General features: G+C 39.5%; 1 long non-coding RNA gene across 2 annotated transcripts in view; it reads left to right on the forward strand.

Moving 5' to 3' along the window:
- Positions 1-7,655, forward strand: part of LOC122898774 — a 68,063-nt gene extending 60,408 nt beyond the window's left edge. For both annotated transcript variants that reach the window (XR_006383054.1, XR_006383053.1), the window contains exons 2-3: positions 3,969-4,068; positions 7,372-7,655. This is a non-coding gene — a long non-coding RNA (uncharacterized LOC122898774). The remainder of the gene's footprint in view (positions 1-3,968; positions 4,069-7,371) is intronic.
- The last annotated feature ends 7,927 nt before the right edge of the window (positions 7,656-15,582 follow it).

The following is a 15,582-nucleotide window of genomic DNA, read 5'->3' on the forward strand; positions in this document are numbered from 1 at the left end:
AAGTAGATCTTAAAGCATTCTCGCTGCACATACCACAGAGGTGACTACTGTGTGAGGTGATAGATGTGTTGTCATGATTACCACAACTGTTTCACAATGTATGTTATAGAAAATCATCACATTGTTTACCTTTAAAAAAATCATGTTGTACAACCCAAATATATACAATTTTTATTTATCAGTCATACCTCAGTAAAGCTGGAGAAAAGAAGGAAGTGTGCGTTTGTTGTCTCAGCTATCTGCTGATGAGACGACAATTTAGACATTTTGGTCTTTTTTTAAAAAAAATTTAATTTATTTACTTGAGAGAGAAAGAGATAGCAAGAGAGAGCATGAGCAGGGAGGAGGGGGAGAAGCAGGCTCCTCGCTGAGCAGGGCTCCCCACGCGGGGCTCCAATCTAGGACGCTAGGATCATGACCTGAGCTGAAGGCAGACGCTTAACTGACTGAGCCACATTTTGGTGTTTGCAATTCAAAAACACTAGGAGACTTTTGATTTGTTTGAGCTAGATTCCAATGACCTATCCTCATATATTACGGTGAAAGGAGTAAAGGGAAGCTTCTCTGATTTCCAAACTTATTTGAAAAATTTCCCTATTGCATCAGCCTACTTCCTGTCTTCTAAATAGATGTAAAGACAGAATGTGTGTACAAAATATAGCAGTATTTAAATGAGAATCATCAGTGCTCCGAAGTAACCATGCATTAGATGGTTAAACATAATTGGCCTCCATGTTGTTACAATTTATATAAGCCACTTGGCTATGTTAGGGTTAATAGAAAATTAGAGAAGGGAGGTATTTTAAAAGAATATATTTTTATAACCATGCATTAGATGGTTCAACATAATTGGCCTCCATGTTGTTACAATTTATATAAGCCACTTGACTATGTTAGTGTTAATAGAAAATTAGAAAAGGGAGGTATTTTAAAAGAATATATTTTTAGGGGCGCCTGGGTGGCTCAGTGGGTTAAACCTCTGCCTTCAGCTCGGGTCACGATCTCAGGGTCCTGGGATCGAGCCTGGCATCAAGCTCCCTGCTCAGCGGGGACCTTGCTTCCCCTTCTTTCTCTGCCTGCCTGTTTGCCTACTTGTGATCTCTCTCTCTCTGTGTCAAATAAATAAATAGAATCTTAAAATATATATATATATTATAATGAAAACTATCCTGATATATTTCCTTATTCAGTACTATAGAGTAATAATCTTTAGTTGTTTCCTGACAAAGTAGTATTTAACTTTAATTACAATTGTGGTCATGTATTATAATTTCTTCATTTCTGAAGAAGAAATGAAAAATCTATGAAAAGTCTATGAAAAATCTATAAATATTTAAACCTTAAAAGTAGGAAGGAAGTCAGTAGTTCATTTATTGAGGAACTTAGGAGACGCTGGGGTACAAAGTACATAGTGCTTTTATGAGCATCCCTGTTTTACAGATGTGGAAACTGAAGCACAGAGAGGTTTGTTCAGCACTGCATCTCAGACTTTTTTTTTTTTTAAAGATTTGTTTGTTTTAGTGAGAGAGGGTGAGCAAGGGGAGGGACAAAAGGAGGGTGAGAGAGAATCCTCAAGCAGACTCCCTACTGAGCACGGAGCACAGCTCAGACCTGACTCAGGGCTCAACCCCAGGACCCTGTGATCATGACCTGAGCTGAAATCAGGAGTCACTGCTTGACCGACTGAGCCACCAGGTGCTCCCTGCATCTCAGACTTTTATGCTTTGTGTGAAAAGAGTGGTTCTCTATGAAGTTTCACATGTCTGGGAGAGTGTTACATTGCCAGACTCTCAGGATGTGGCCACTTCAGGCAGATGCTGGGAACATAAGATGCCTTATTAATTTAAGATGCCCTTTCTCTCCCATACTTTTGTTGTGGGCATCCCAGTACCATTGCTCCATTGCTAGACTAGTGCCTAGAATGCTCTAAATGTCTCAACATCTCTCAATGTCTGTTGTAGAATGGATGAGTTTAAAAGTTTTATTTTGGACATACATCTGACATTAGACTCAAAGTGGAAAGTGCAATTTGCTTTAAAGAAACACCTTTCACAAATGACTTGTCTGTAACAATCATTTCATGGATATTCTAAAAGGCACCTGTGGCCTGGTCAAGAGATCACCACGTTTTGAAAAGTAAATCATTTATTTTCACATCACAGGCCAGAGCAAATGTGTTATCATCATGCCTCTAATACAGATATGGCCCCTGAATTATGGGTAAATGTGAGTTGCTGCCTTAAGGCTTGGTCCCTTAGGAGCCCTGTCCCCTGAGAACAGGGAGTACAGGGAGAACCATCTGCAATGGAGTCAGCTTGCCCTGAGCCTGAGTCTTAGATTGGAGGCATATTGGGTGCATGGCCACAGGCATACCATGCAATTCTTGAGGTGACTGACCTGAAGATGAGAATAATTATGGTCACCGTGAGATTGTTTTGTCAGTTAAAGAAAATGTATGTATACTAACATAATACAGACTGTATTAGCACACTGAGTTGCAGCCAAAAAGGAAAAGGAAGGGAAGAATGGAGACAGAGGGAGGGAAAAATAAAGGGAGGAATGGGGGGAGAAAAAAAGAAAATTGGTTAGAATTTTAAAAAGTAGAATTTTAAAATTTTGGTTTCATTACTAAAATATTATGCATTCAACTCTAGTCTCGGGCTTGTTCTCCCTGCATTTCTCTGGTTTGCTTTTCTTGATATTTGTTTTATTATGAAAGTTCTTTCTCAATGCCAACTCCTACCAACTCTATAATTTACATTTTGTAGGTTTCCAGTCTAACAGAACAAAAAAGATCAGTTCTACTCAGAAACACCCCAAAATATCCCGGCCTCACTTTGACTAAACCAATTCTCGCATATTTCCATCCCTGAAAAAATCGTAGTCCAGGGAAATTCAGTATTCTGATTGTCCAGACCTAGATCACACACCCAACTCTTGAGTCAGGGACAACTTCAGCAGCATTCAAAGCACAAGGACCAAAAGCACAGGAAGCGTGCTTCCCCAGGGAAAATATAGGGAGTGTTATCAGGAGAAAGGAGAATGGACATTGGATGGCAAAATCAGAAAAACATCCACTACGATGGCATTTAACTAAATGGCAGTTGTTACTGTTGTTGTATGTATTTTTAGGCCACTTACAGAATCCTATAAGCCCACTATATTTTTATTTTTTTAAAGATTTTTATTTATTTATTTGACAGAGAGAGATCACAAGTAGGCAGAGAGGCAGGAAGAGAGAGAGGAGGAAGAAGGCCCCCTGCCGAGCAGAGAGCCCGATGCGGGACTCGATCCCAGGACCCTGAGATCATGACCTGAGCTGAAGGCAGAGGCTTAACCCACTGAGCCACCCAGGCACCCAAGCCCACTATATTTTTAAAATCACTCTATTCAACAACTTTCCTCAGAAGATATATTCAGACTTCCAGTCTGGGATATTGCAATCCCTCCCCTTCCGTTGCTTCAGGGTAGGCATAACGAGCAATTCCATGATATATCTATGTGGAATTCTCATTTAGTTTTTTTTTTAATATTTTATTTATTTATTCGACAGATAGAGATCACAAGTAGGCAGAGCGGCAGGCTGAGAGAGGAGGGAAAGCAGGCTCCCTGCTGAGCAGAGAACCCGATGCGGGGCTCGATCCCAGGACCCTGGGATCATGACCTGAGCTGAAGGCAGAGGCTTTAACCCACTGAGTCACCCAGGCACCCCTTTCATTTAGTTTTTATAAACCTCAGTTCCCTTGTCACTTTCTAGAGAGTAACCCAACCAATTTTCCTTACTTTTGACCTACATATCTGCTCCCTGAAGAATATAATAGATATAATAGATTGTTACTTTTCTTCCTTCCTGTCGTACCAGAATTAAGGACCAGTTACTTTTTTTTTTCTTTTTTAAGGCTTTTTGAGTTATTTTCAGTTCCCATTTCATTCCATTTCTGACTTCTCTTTTTTTATTTTGACTCTAGAGGGAAAGATGAGGGACACACAAATAATAATTGTGGGCCTCTGGAATGTCCTAAGAACCGAAGTAAAGTGTATGAACATCTTGGATGTTGTAACTATGGGGTAAGTTATCCTTGACCTTTGCCAATAGAGGAGGGATTGAGAAAGATAAGAGGGGATCTATCTCTCCAACAGATGGATCATGGTATTCAGGAATCCTGAATGCATAGGTAATGATGCTCAAGAGCAGGAAGTCTGCAAATGACACTCAGAGGCCAAATCAGCATCTCTTTCTGTACAAGTTTTATTAGAACACAGTCCCGACCCATTTACTCAGGTGTTATCTGTGTGCTTCAATGGCAGACTGAGTGCTTGTGACAGAGGACGTCTGGCCCTCAAAGCACAGGATATTTCCTGCCCGGCCCTTGTTAGAAAAAGTTTGTCTTCTGCAGCTCTGAAGTATGGAGGGTATCAGTTTGGGTTCTAAAAGAATTGCTCATTGGACTAGGGTTTAGAATACACGGCCCAGACTCCGGAATCATAAACCAGAGAAACGATGGTTAAGAATTAGGAAAATCAGTTCTCAGGTGAAAAGAGCTCCATCCAGGGCAGAATCGCAGTCCTGCAGGGCTGGTGTAGAAGGGAAGGAGGGGAGGCAGAGTTTATACCGATATCCAGGACTCATCCTTGATGCGATGGATAAACTCAGTCTGGTTGGGGGATAACTTTGTGGTTAGAATTTGTGCTGAGATAGCACATTTAAGATCTGAGAAACTTGATTTATTTACCTCACCTTCAAAGGCGTGGGAATCGTAAATTCAGATTTTCTCCTTGGTGAGGTAACTCGGGCCTAGGGAGCAGCCTTGGTGGGGAAATAGGGCCATGGATTGCAAAAATTCCTTCCAACCCAGGGTTAGGGTTAGAGAGGAGAGAGAAGCACTTTGTTGGGAAGAAAGAAGTTCTGACACTATAGACCTTGACTTAGACCTGTGCCTAAGTGAGGTTGAGAGGAGGAAAGCAGTAAAACCTCCCAAGTGCCTACAAGCCTGGGGAATCCTTTTCCCTTGGTCTATTACTTTACATGTTAAAGAACCATAGCTCCTGCAAAGGAATACTTCTCTTCTTCCTATCCGTGGCTTGCAAGAGGATGTTTGAGTCTCTCAACAGCCCAATCTGTTTGGCTAATCCCATAGCCCAAGTTAGCAGTTCTTTTCTCTGTATTCTTATTTTAGTTTAGCAGAATAGTCAGGATGCCTTCCCTGTATTGCAAGTATATATGTCTGCATATATTCTTCTCCTCAGACAAGGCATTCCTTGAGAGCAAAGACTTAGCTTTACACGTACATATCCCCTGAATTCTTATTTAGGGAATGCTTATTGACTTACATAGAATTTAGTTAAATGAGGTTTTTTTATACCCTGCTGGGGCTATGGTAGATATTGATACAAATGTGACTCTTCCTGTTATAACCCATTTTTCCTTGGGATGCGTGTGCCAAATTGCCCGCTACCCCTGCAGTCTCTTCTGACTTAATTTGGCTTGTTCAAGTCCCTAACTGACCGAGGCTAATTAGATTCCCCTGAGAGAACTCAGCCACGGAAGATCTTTCAGTTCTTAAAAAACAAAAACAAAAACAGAAAAGTGCGTAAGAAACAGAGACCCCCTTTAAAACCGAGAACTACTAGAGTAGCTCACAGATTTGAAGCTAGCTCTGAACAAGCCCGCTTCAGGGAGGTGAGAAACCGGGACAATTCTGAGGACTCCAGATCGGGAGCTCAGGAACACTTTGGCCCAGGCACCTCCACTCAAGATTCAAAATCCAAAGACTATCTTGAAACCAACTTGATTGAAGAGTCCAATCGTGTAGTTAGGAAACAGTTTCTTTGTTTTGTTTTGTTTTGTTTTAAATTCAGAAATTGGAAATTAAGAGCCATAGGAAGAGAAACAAACAGAACAAAACCAAGTGTTACTATAGGGATCTTCCCAAGGGCAGACTAAGATACCAAGATTCTCTCTCAAGAATGTGAATTTTGAGACAAAACACCCCAGACACATGGATGAGTGATTTGGGGCTTAAAAGTCATATAGACCAAGACTGGAGCCTTGCTGAGGAAGCAGGAAAAACCAAAGGCACTGACAGAGAAAAGCAAAGATGAGGAGAAGCCTGGCCTGTGGTCTGTGAGGAATGAACAAGGTTGGGCTTCATTTCCTGCTGGGTTCTTCTCCTTTTCTTTGGTCTACCGATACGTGATTATTTTCCTTGCAGCCACTGTGTTCTAAGATAGCCCCTCAGTTCATAAACAGGAAGATTAGTAATGACCTTGTATTTTGGAATGTTCAGCTATAGAATAATTGAAATTAGAATTTCACACCAAAGAGAATAGAAAATCAAAGATAATCTCAGGCAATGAGACATAAATCCCATTTGCCTATCCTGCCCTTTGGTGATAATGAGGATGGTAGTGATTTAAGATCTGTTTAGCACTTCTTAAGTTCCCTGCACTGCCTGAAGCATTTACCCATATAGTCTTCTTTAATCCTCACCATGGCTCTGAGAGGTAGGTAGAGTTATTAGTTCCATTTACACAGGGGAAAACTAAAATATAGAGAGTTTAAGTTATGGAACCAAGATTAAAATTCCCTCATTTAATGTGAAAGCCTAACTTCTTTTTTTTTTTAATTTAATTTTATTTTTCCAGTGTTTCAAGATTCATTGTTTATGCACCACACCCAGTGTCCACACAATACGTGCCCTCCTTAATACCTACCACCAGGCCCTCCCAAACCCCAACTCCCTTCTTCTCCAGAACCCTCAGTTGGTTTCTCAGAGTCCACAGTCTCTCATGGTTCATCTTCCCCTCTGATTTCCCCCAACTCACTTCTCCTCTCCTTCACCCATGTCCTATGTGTTATTCCTTATGTTCCACAAGTAAGTGAAACCATGTGATAATTGACTTTCTCTGCCCAACTTATTTTACTCAGCATAATCTTCTCCAGTCCTGTCCATGTTGGTAGAAATGTTGGATATTCATCCTTTCTAATGGAGGAATAATACTCCATTGTATATATGGACCACATCTTCTTTATCCATTTGTCCGTTGAAGGGCATCTTAATTCTTTCCACAATTTGGCGACTGTGACCATTGCTGCTATGAACACTAGGATACAGATGGCCCTTCTTTTCACTACATCTGTATCTTTGGGGTAAATACCCAGTAGTGCAATTGCAGGGTCATAGGGTAGCTCTGTTTTTAATTTCTTAAGGAATCTCCACACTGTTTTCCAAAGTGAAAGCCTAACTTCTTAAAAGTGCTTATCTCTTCAGAAACTTCAGGATTTATAGAAACTACAGAAAACCTGAGTCTTGGGGTGCTTCAAAACCTTATAAATACCTCTGGATCAAAAATTTCTCTTTTTTTTTCCAGATCCTGCTTAAACTTGGAATTCCTGTTTAGCCGCTAGTATCTCCATGAATAGGTGTATCTAGCTGGACCAAGAAATGGAGCTTCACATGAAGAGCTTCTATAACAGCAATAATAACAGTGACCATTTGCTGAGCAGTTATAAGGCACTGGAAATATGGCTTATGAGCCCTTCATACCTATTATCCCACTTTATCCTCCCCACAACCTAGTAAGATCCATAGTACTGTTATTTCCACTGCAATCATGTAATATTGTTATATAATAAAATGTTTAGAGTACCTGCAGAGCCATTATACAATATTTTACTAATAAAAATGCAGCTCGGGATAGGTGGTAACTTAAATATTTGCTTAATGAAACTATGAAAAGATTAATTAGTAATTATCTCTCTGCTGCTTTTAACCCTTGAAGAGTGTGTGTCTTCTTTTGCAGAGGAACTGTCTTGTCCTTATCAGGGTTTACGTCAGAGATGATATCACTCGACTTAGATGTTTTTCTCTCTCAGAATGATCCAGTCTCAGGATTGTTCTTTAATCATGAATATCTCCATTAAGAAGAGTTTCTCACAAGTGCTTCCCAAGGATGCGATGTGAAGGAGCGTTATAGTGTCCCCGATGTTCAGGGCGGTGTGGAGGAGACGGGTTCCTTGGCCAACCACTGGATGCAGCCCTCCGTCTCGCCCCAGTCTGCGTTGGCAGAAATGCAGGCTGAAGTGCGAGCTATTGCCAAGAACCCGTGTTCTTTCTACCTCGTTACTCCCCTTTCATTGGGCTTCTGTGTGTCCTTTTGTAGGCCAAACCACAGATTACTTTGAGAAGGAGAGATCTGCCCTTGGGCCAACCAAAGAATAAATTAATTCCCTTGCTAAGATAAGGAAAAGTACTAGTGAACCTTTAAATATTGATCTCATGGGTCAAATAACTGGAAGCGACTTTCTCTCATATGAAAATCTTTGGACCGTGTTGTTGTTCTAAAACCAGAGCATTGGACTACAGTTTACTTCTCTGTTACTTTGCCAGCTGTGAACTTGGCAGAAGGTGGTTCTGTGGTTTAAACAGGAAAAAAAAAAAAGGTAAATTGACAAAATGGGTATATTTTTTAAAAATGAGACTTTCAATTTGATACTATATTGTTGCTGACAGTTATTTGACTCTTTACAGTCCAGTCATAATGAGACAGGATACTGCATAAGCCAAAGACCACACAAAGGGTGGATGGTAAGTATCAAGAGGGTGTGGAGGAAGTGGGTTACAACCTCTTACTCTCCCAACTGTAGAGTCTCATCTTACCTTCAAAAAAAAAAAAAAATCAGTTCAAAAAAAATACATGCGTGCATCTCTGATGTATTCAGGAACAATAGTAACCACAAAAAAAAAAAAAAAAAAAAAGGTTTTTGGAAAGATGCATGACTTTTTCACCACTAGGACTCACTCTCCCCGCCAGACTCTTTCTTTCTTTTTTTCTTTTCTCTCAAATGTTATTATTTCATGTCATTGTGTCAAGCTTAATCTATTGGAAATTACAACGTCCTCTGTAATTTAGGTTTTAAACAACATATGATTTACCCTGTTATTAAAACAGAAAATTTAGCTATCTTCCCTGAATGGAAGACTGTCTGGCATCCTTAATATATTCTTCTGTAGAAATCATGATGATAAAAGAGAAACCTGAGTAAATCCACTGTGTGGCATTCCTTTAAAATGTGGGGACCTTGTCAGTGCGTTAAAAAGTAAATTTGGTTTTCTTCTAAATATCCTTGCTGAGGCCTATCATGCATAAAAAAGGGCCACAGCCCATTTGCGAGGCCTCTGAATGAACTCCATTCATTCTGTACTTGGAAATGTCTCTTCAGCCACAGAGAAACAATAGTTATAACCAATTTCTTTGGCGCCAATATCAGCAGAGGAAAAACCAAGAGACCATTGTGAAAACTCTAGCAACTTCTCTTGGCGATTATGTAATTCTGTATTCATTGATCATATTTGTGTATTTAAATAAGTATTTCTTAAAAAGATTATAAAGTGGTTTGGGAATGCTGTAATATCATATTTCACACATTGAACAATATTTTAGAAATATAGGGCTCCGAAGTTATTTGCTTATTATGGTTACTAAAGTTTATAAAAGCACACTAACATGCAACTTGAGGCTTTAAGAGGAAAGCCTTTGTGTTTAATAACTGTATGTTAATATCTGATGTAATTTAAAACTACGGTTTTGTTAGGTAAATCCATTAATCAGTTTCCACATTTACCTATCAAACATGTTGTTCTACATCAGTGGAACATGTATATTTGGAGGTAGCGGCGATGGTCTCATGTGTGTCAATACCATTTCCAGTGGTGTCTTGGGTAATTTTTTAAGTAGGCTCTACACATGGAGCCCAATGTGGGGCTCGAACTCACGACCCTGGGATCAAGACCAGAGCTGAGATCAAGAGTCAGATGCTCAGCTCACCGAGCCCTTCAGGTGCTCCTACAGTGAGTTTTCTTTTTTCTTTTTTTTAATTTTAATAAACATATAATGTATTATTAGCCCCAGGGGTACAGGTCTGTGAATCGCCAGGTTTACTCACTTCACAGCACTACAGTGAGTTTTCTTAAGTGCAAATAGATCTGAGCATGTCACTCCTTGCTCACAACCCTTCACAGTTTCCCACTGCCTTCTTCAGTGGGCCTGTCCCCCTTTCCTCCATGATACAGTTTCTGCCTGTTGCTGCCAAATACTCTCTACCTCCCAACCCTGTGCCCCCACCCCTTCATCTGCCCAACATTTACTTACTCTTGAAGTCTGAAGCTAAAGGTTACCTTTTCAGGCAGGCTTTTAGTTGTATTAACTCCTGGTTTCAAATCTAGGGTATTTGGGGCTAATGGTATAGGGATTCGTTGTTGAAGGATGATTAGGCATAGATTGTGAAGGAGTTTCTAAATTGTGTTTTCAAGGTTTTGAATAGGAAGGTGATGTCAGTTCATTGTTTTAAAAGTTTGGAGGATGGATGGATTGAGCCTTAAAAGAATGTTTAACATACCCAACTGATTCATCATCAGTGAACTAGGAAACACCACACTAATTCTTCTGATGATTCCTTCTTCACTCTGTCCCAAGCACCGTGAAAAATCACTTGGCTCTCTGATTGCATTCTCGGAGACCCAGCAAGTTCATAATTGAAAAATATCAGCTGACAGTATTTGGCTTTATGTTGTCATTTACTTGTTTAGTGATGCTAAATATGATATTAGCTGAATAGCATATATAAATAGTATGTATTTAATTTAATGAAATAAGTGTAAGAGTAGGCTCTATGGAGATGTGGTTTAAAATTCTTGCTCTACCAGTTACCAACTGTATGAATGTGGGCAAACTATTTTGGCAACTTAGCAAAATAAACTCCAGCTGAGGGTTGCAGAGATTGGGACAAAGAATATAGACCCTAAAGCAGCTTGCCAAGCATGACATTTCTTTGATTTTGAGAGTGTCTTTTTTTTTTTTTTTAATTTGACAGAGAGAGATCACAAGTAGACAGAGAGGCAGGCAGAGAGAGAGGTAGAGGGAAGCAGGCTCCCTGCTGAGCAAAGAGCCCGACGCGGGACTCGATCCCAGGACCCTGAGATCATGACCCGAGCCGAAGGCAGCGGCCTAACCCACTGAGCCACCCAGGCGCCCAAAATCCATGTGGATCTTGTATTCCCGTCCATAATGTATTTCTAAGATAAAAAAATTTTTTAAGTTGGGGAATGGGATTAAGTTGGTTGGTGGTTTATTGTCTTAAATTTTCTGTACAATTATTTCTCCAAAAAGACACACTGTGTTTATCCTGTTACTTGAAGCAATACCCCCTCCCCCAGTACCAAAGCTTATGAAGTGACTAAGGGAATTACCAGAAATGTAAATATAAAATCTCATTAGAGCAGAAATTCTACATTAACCTTCAGCCGTTGATCACAGTGTACACCCTAAGAATACTTCATTCTAGATGATTTTTTAAGAAATCTAGCTCAATAATTTTACAAAATTAACTCATCACTTTCCTCCCCTCACTATCCCTAAAGCCAGATTATCCAACTTTCCTGGATTCACCGTGTTTCCAGTTATTCTCACAGAAACCTCAGGAAGCACACTGGCTTATCTCTTTTCCTTGTCTCCTCTAAATATTTTAGTTAAATATTTTAATCTTTCACCACACAATCCATCTTAAACATATAATTCTTTCTACCACCATGGTCTTCTTTTCCATCTATTTCTTCCAGTCAGCAGCTCAGTTGTTTATTATTTCTTGCCTGGACTATCACTGAGATCATGAACAAGTTTCCTACTCACTTTCCCCTTTCACTTAGCCTGTGTACCATACTCCTTCATTGTCTGTTTATCAACTATGAAATTAAGTATCGACTTTTAAGTCAGGTCTTCCCCTACCATATTAAGTTGACCTTCCTTTCCAGCCTAATATTTCCTACTCTCTGATGTGACTCACACTTTACAAAACGAACTGCCCACTCTTCTCTGAGCACCCGCTCTCTCGTTCCAAGCCTCAACACCAACTCTTTCCACTGCCTCTCTCTATGTGTCAAAGTCTATCTCACAAACCTCCTTCCCCATATATCTTTCCTTGATCATCTCAGCTGGGTTTCTAGAGCCTCTTTCTCCTTTCATTTATTTGTATGGAACAAATATTTATGCCAAACATGTATCAAATGATAAACTAGCACTGGGGATTTAACAATGGCTAAGACAGAATTGCCCCCCTGCCAATGCAGAGGTTATAATTTAACAAAAAAGAAGACTTGTAGCTAATTTCACTTGTGGGTTTAAACAAGGATTTGTACACCATGTTTAAAAGGGTACAACTTAGGCTGGGAATCAAACATGGCTTTTCTGATGCAGAGCATAGACAGAGATCTAGAGAATGAGGCGGTCTTAGCTAGGTGAAGTGTAGCAGGGGTTAAAGGAATTTGGGGACAAGAAAGAGTGCTTTAGGCATAGGGAACAATATATGCAATGGTCCTGAGGTGGAAATGAACATAGCCCATATGAAGAACGGAGAGAAAACCAGTATGGGCAGCCAGATGGGTTGTAACATGAACAATGGGACAGGGGAAGTTGAAATATTAACAAAACATGGACTGATAATCCAGAGGATCTAAAATGGATTGGAACTGAATAAAGTAAGAAATGAAGATAGACAAAACCGGTGGGGGCTGTTGAGGAAACAGTGCCTGGAGACTCTAATTAGTTTGAAGAAAAAGGATGATAATAGGAGTTCAAGGGGAGAACCATTTGTTTGGTGAGTCCCATATCTCATTTCCCATTAAACCTTGTAATACATTCTCACTTCTTATATTTTATAGTTATTTATATAATTGTCTTATTGTTATACACTGAATTATAAGTAGCCTGGATACAAGTTAATAATTATATTATTATTAACGATATGGGCCAATACTTACAAGGTAAGTATACTTATGAGTAAAGAAGTCTTTGCTGCTGTATTTATTTCTTCTTTGATCATTAAATGGGTTTTTTTTCTCCATCTTTTTCCTGAATTCATCTTGTATGTCATTTGGCAAATACTGATTGCCACAGTTTAGAAAGAATGAAGAAAGTCATCTAAGAATTATTACATGGCTCAAAATAGATGTTTTAATTAACAAATGAGGCCATTTTCTGGAGTCCCCTCTCAAAACAGGAAGTGTTCGTGTATCTAGGCTCATTCATAGGATTGGAAAGAGAATGAGAGAATGAGAACTAAAGACAGCGCAGAAAATTAAGATTCAGTAGGTCAGATTTCCAGCTTAATACTCTTGCTGGTTACTGAACTTTTCTTCATTTTTTTCTTTTCTGGTGGGATTGCTTCATACTTGGGAGAATGAACACACATGCCCTAAGCCATTTTCAGAAATGAGTCATTAAGACTATTATAACCTAAACAAATGAGCTACTTTTTGCTTAAAGTGTTCCTTTTTAATGCACCTTTATATTTCTCCTATGTTGGCCTCATTGGGCCAGAAGTATATTTTCTTTATATGTTTATCCTACATAAATACAGGCAGGATGTCTCTGTTTCTTCAGTTAGATGTTAGATAAACTCACCATTCATTTTCAACCTCATATTGTTTTAAGAAGTTTTCATTACACAAAGAAGTCATCCACACTTGATATTAGGGGCCCAAATTTTGTGGAAAATAATATTAAAAGCACACCCCTTCTAAAATGCTGGTGATTATTCTCTTCCTCTTTTTTGTTCTCCTACATTCTTCCTAAGGGTGGTTAGTCCGATGAAGCCATAGTATATGCACTGAAAGAAGGCAGTGCTCATCACACTGGCACAGCCAAAAGATATAGGAGAAGCCATCAAGGACAGTGCCATGAAACATAAAGATCCCTGGGTGACCACAATATTGTAGCTCAGTGACCATGGCTTTGCAGGTACTCTATAGTTCTGTCTCAGGTCTTGTAGATGACCTGGAGTAGGTCGAACATTAAGTATGCTTTGGAGATATATTCAATCACTATCATTTTTTTTTAGGAATTCAATCATTGTTTTTTTTATATCTTGAGGAATTAAATAATTTGTATGTGGTATGAATCTGAGCATGGCAGATGGTAAAAAAAATAGTTACATTTTTAAAAAAATAGAATATAGGTGAGGTTCAATGGGGTAGAGTCCAGAACTGATGACCAAGAAAGAATTCTTGAGACATCTTTGGTGCAAAATGGTAGTTTATTAAAGCAAAGTGGGACAGGACTTGTGGGCAAGGAAGAGCTGCTGCTCCAGGGTTGTGAAGAGTGGTCCATTATATACATGCAAGTTGGGAGGGGGTCAGGGATAGCGTAAGTCTCTAAGGAATTTTGGAAGCAAGGTTTCCAGGATCTTGGGGGCTAACTATTGTTGGGAAAGGTCATTTATTACTGTTTGATAAAACCTTAGCATGAGACCCCTCAGATGTCTGTCAGTGGACCATATTCTTGGGGATGACTGCCAGCACATATCTTGGAGGGTTTAGAGATATAGGAAGTTTCCAAAGGAATTTTTATATGTCAAAGTAGACTCTCAGGATCCTGGCTGAGGGTGGGAGAGGTGGTCAGGCTAGGATTGCCTTTTGCCCTTCACAAAGTATTAAGGTGGAGGCAGTGGAGCCCCTAGGGGAATGTCACTCTGCCTGTTTCAAGGACTTGTCAGTGGGCTCGAGGTAGTAAGGGAATTGAATAACTTCTTCCGCCTTTGTTACCCACATCAGGTATGCTTTGGAGAGATCTTCAGTCAATATCATTTTTTTTTTTTTTAGAGTTCATTTTTCTTTATACCTTGAGAAATTAAATAATTTTGTATGTGGTGTGAATCTGAGCATTGCAGATGGTAAAAGAAATAGTTGTATGTTTTAAAAATTATTTTTATTTACATATAATATATTATTTGCCCAGGGGTACAGGTCTGTGAATCATCAGACTTACATGTCACAGCACTTACCAGCGCACATACCCTTCCCAATGTTCATCACCCAACCACCCTCTCCCCCAGCAACCCTCAGTTTGTTTCGGGAGAGTAAGAGTCTCTTATGGTTTGTCTCCCTCCCAATCCCATCTTGTTTCATTTTTTCCTTCTCTACCCCCCACAACCTCCCGTCCTGCCTCTCAAATTCTTCATATCAGAGAGATCATACGATAATTGTCTTTCTCTGATTGACTAATTGTATGTTTTTAAAGAAATAGAATTTTATTATGTTTTGATATCCCTCTAGACACTTTCCCAATGACCTAGTTACAAAGTCAATGGTCTCAGATTTCATGTCTGAGCTCTTGCTAATCTTTTAATGAATTTGTCTGCTCTTTTATAATCTTGTGATTCACGTCTGTCTGTACATGTCCATTTGTCTTTATGTCTCTGTAAGTCATGTTTACTTCAGCTACTTTACATAAGCTAAAATTAGAACTCCCTGCATTCTGTAGAATGAAAAGCAATCACTGTTTCATCTTCCCACCCCTGATTGAGAGAAATCCTAATTCACAGAGCAATGGCTAAGCTGTGCCTTGCAGATGGTTCTAGCCATTGGAGCTGTCCAACTCCCATGTGACCTGCTAGAGGGAACCTACATGCATGAGTTAGGGTCTAGTTCTTAGCTGTACAGGTTAAGAAACTTAGCTGATTCACTAACTAAATTGTACTTATTAACCCAAATGCTATGATCTATGCATTTATAAAAATGTGAATTTATC

The sequence above is a fragment of the Neovison vison genome, chromosome 2 (genome assembly GCF_020171115.1).
Source record: "Neovison vison isolate M4711 chromosome 2, ASM_NN_V1, whole genome shotgun sequence".
Lineage (NCBI taxonomy): Eukaryota > Metazoa > Chordata > Mammalia > Carnivora > Mustelidae > Neogale > Neogale vison.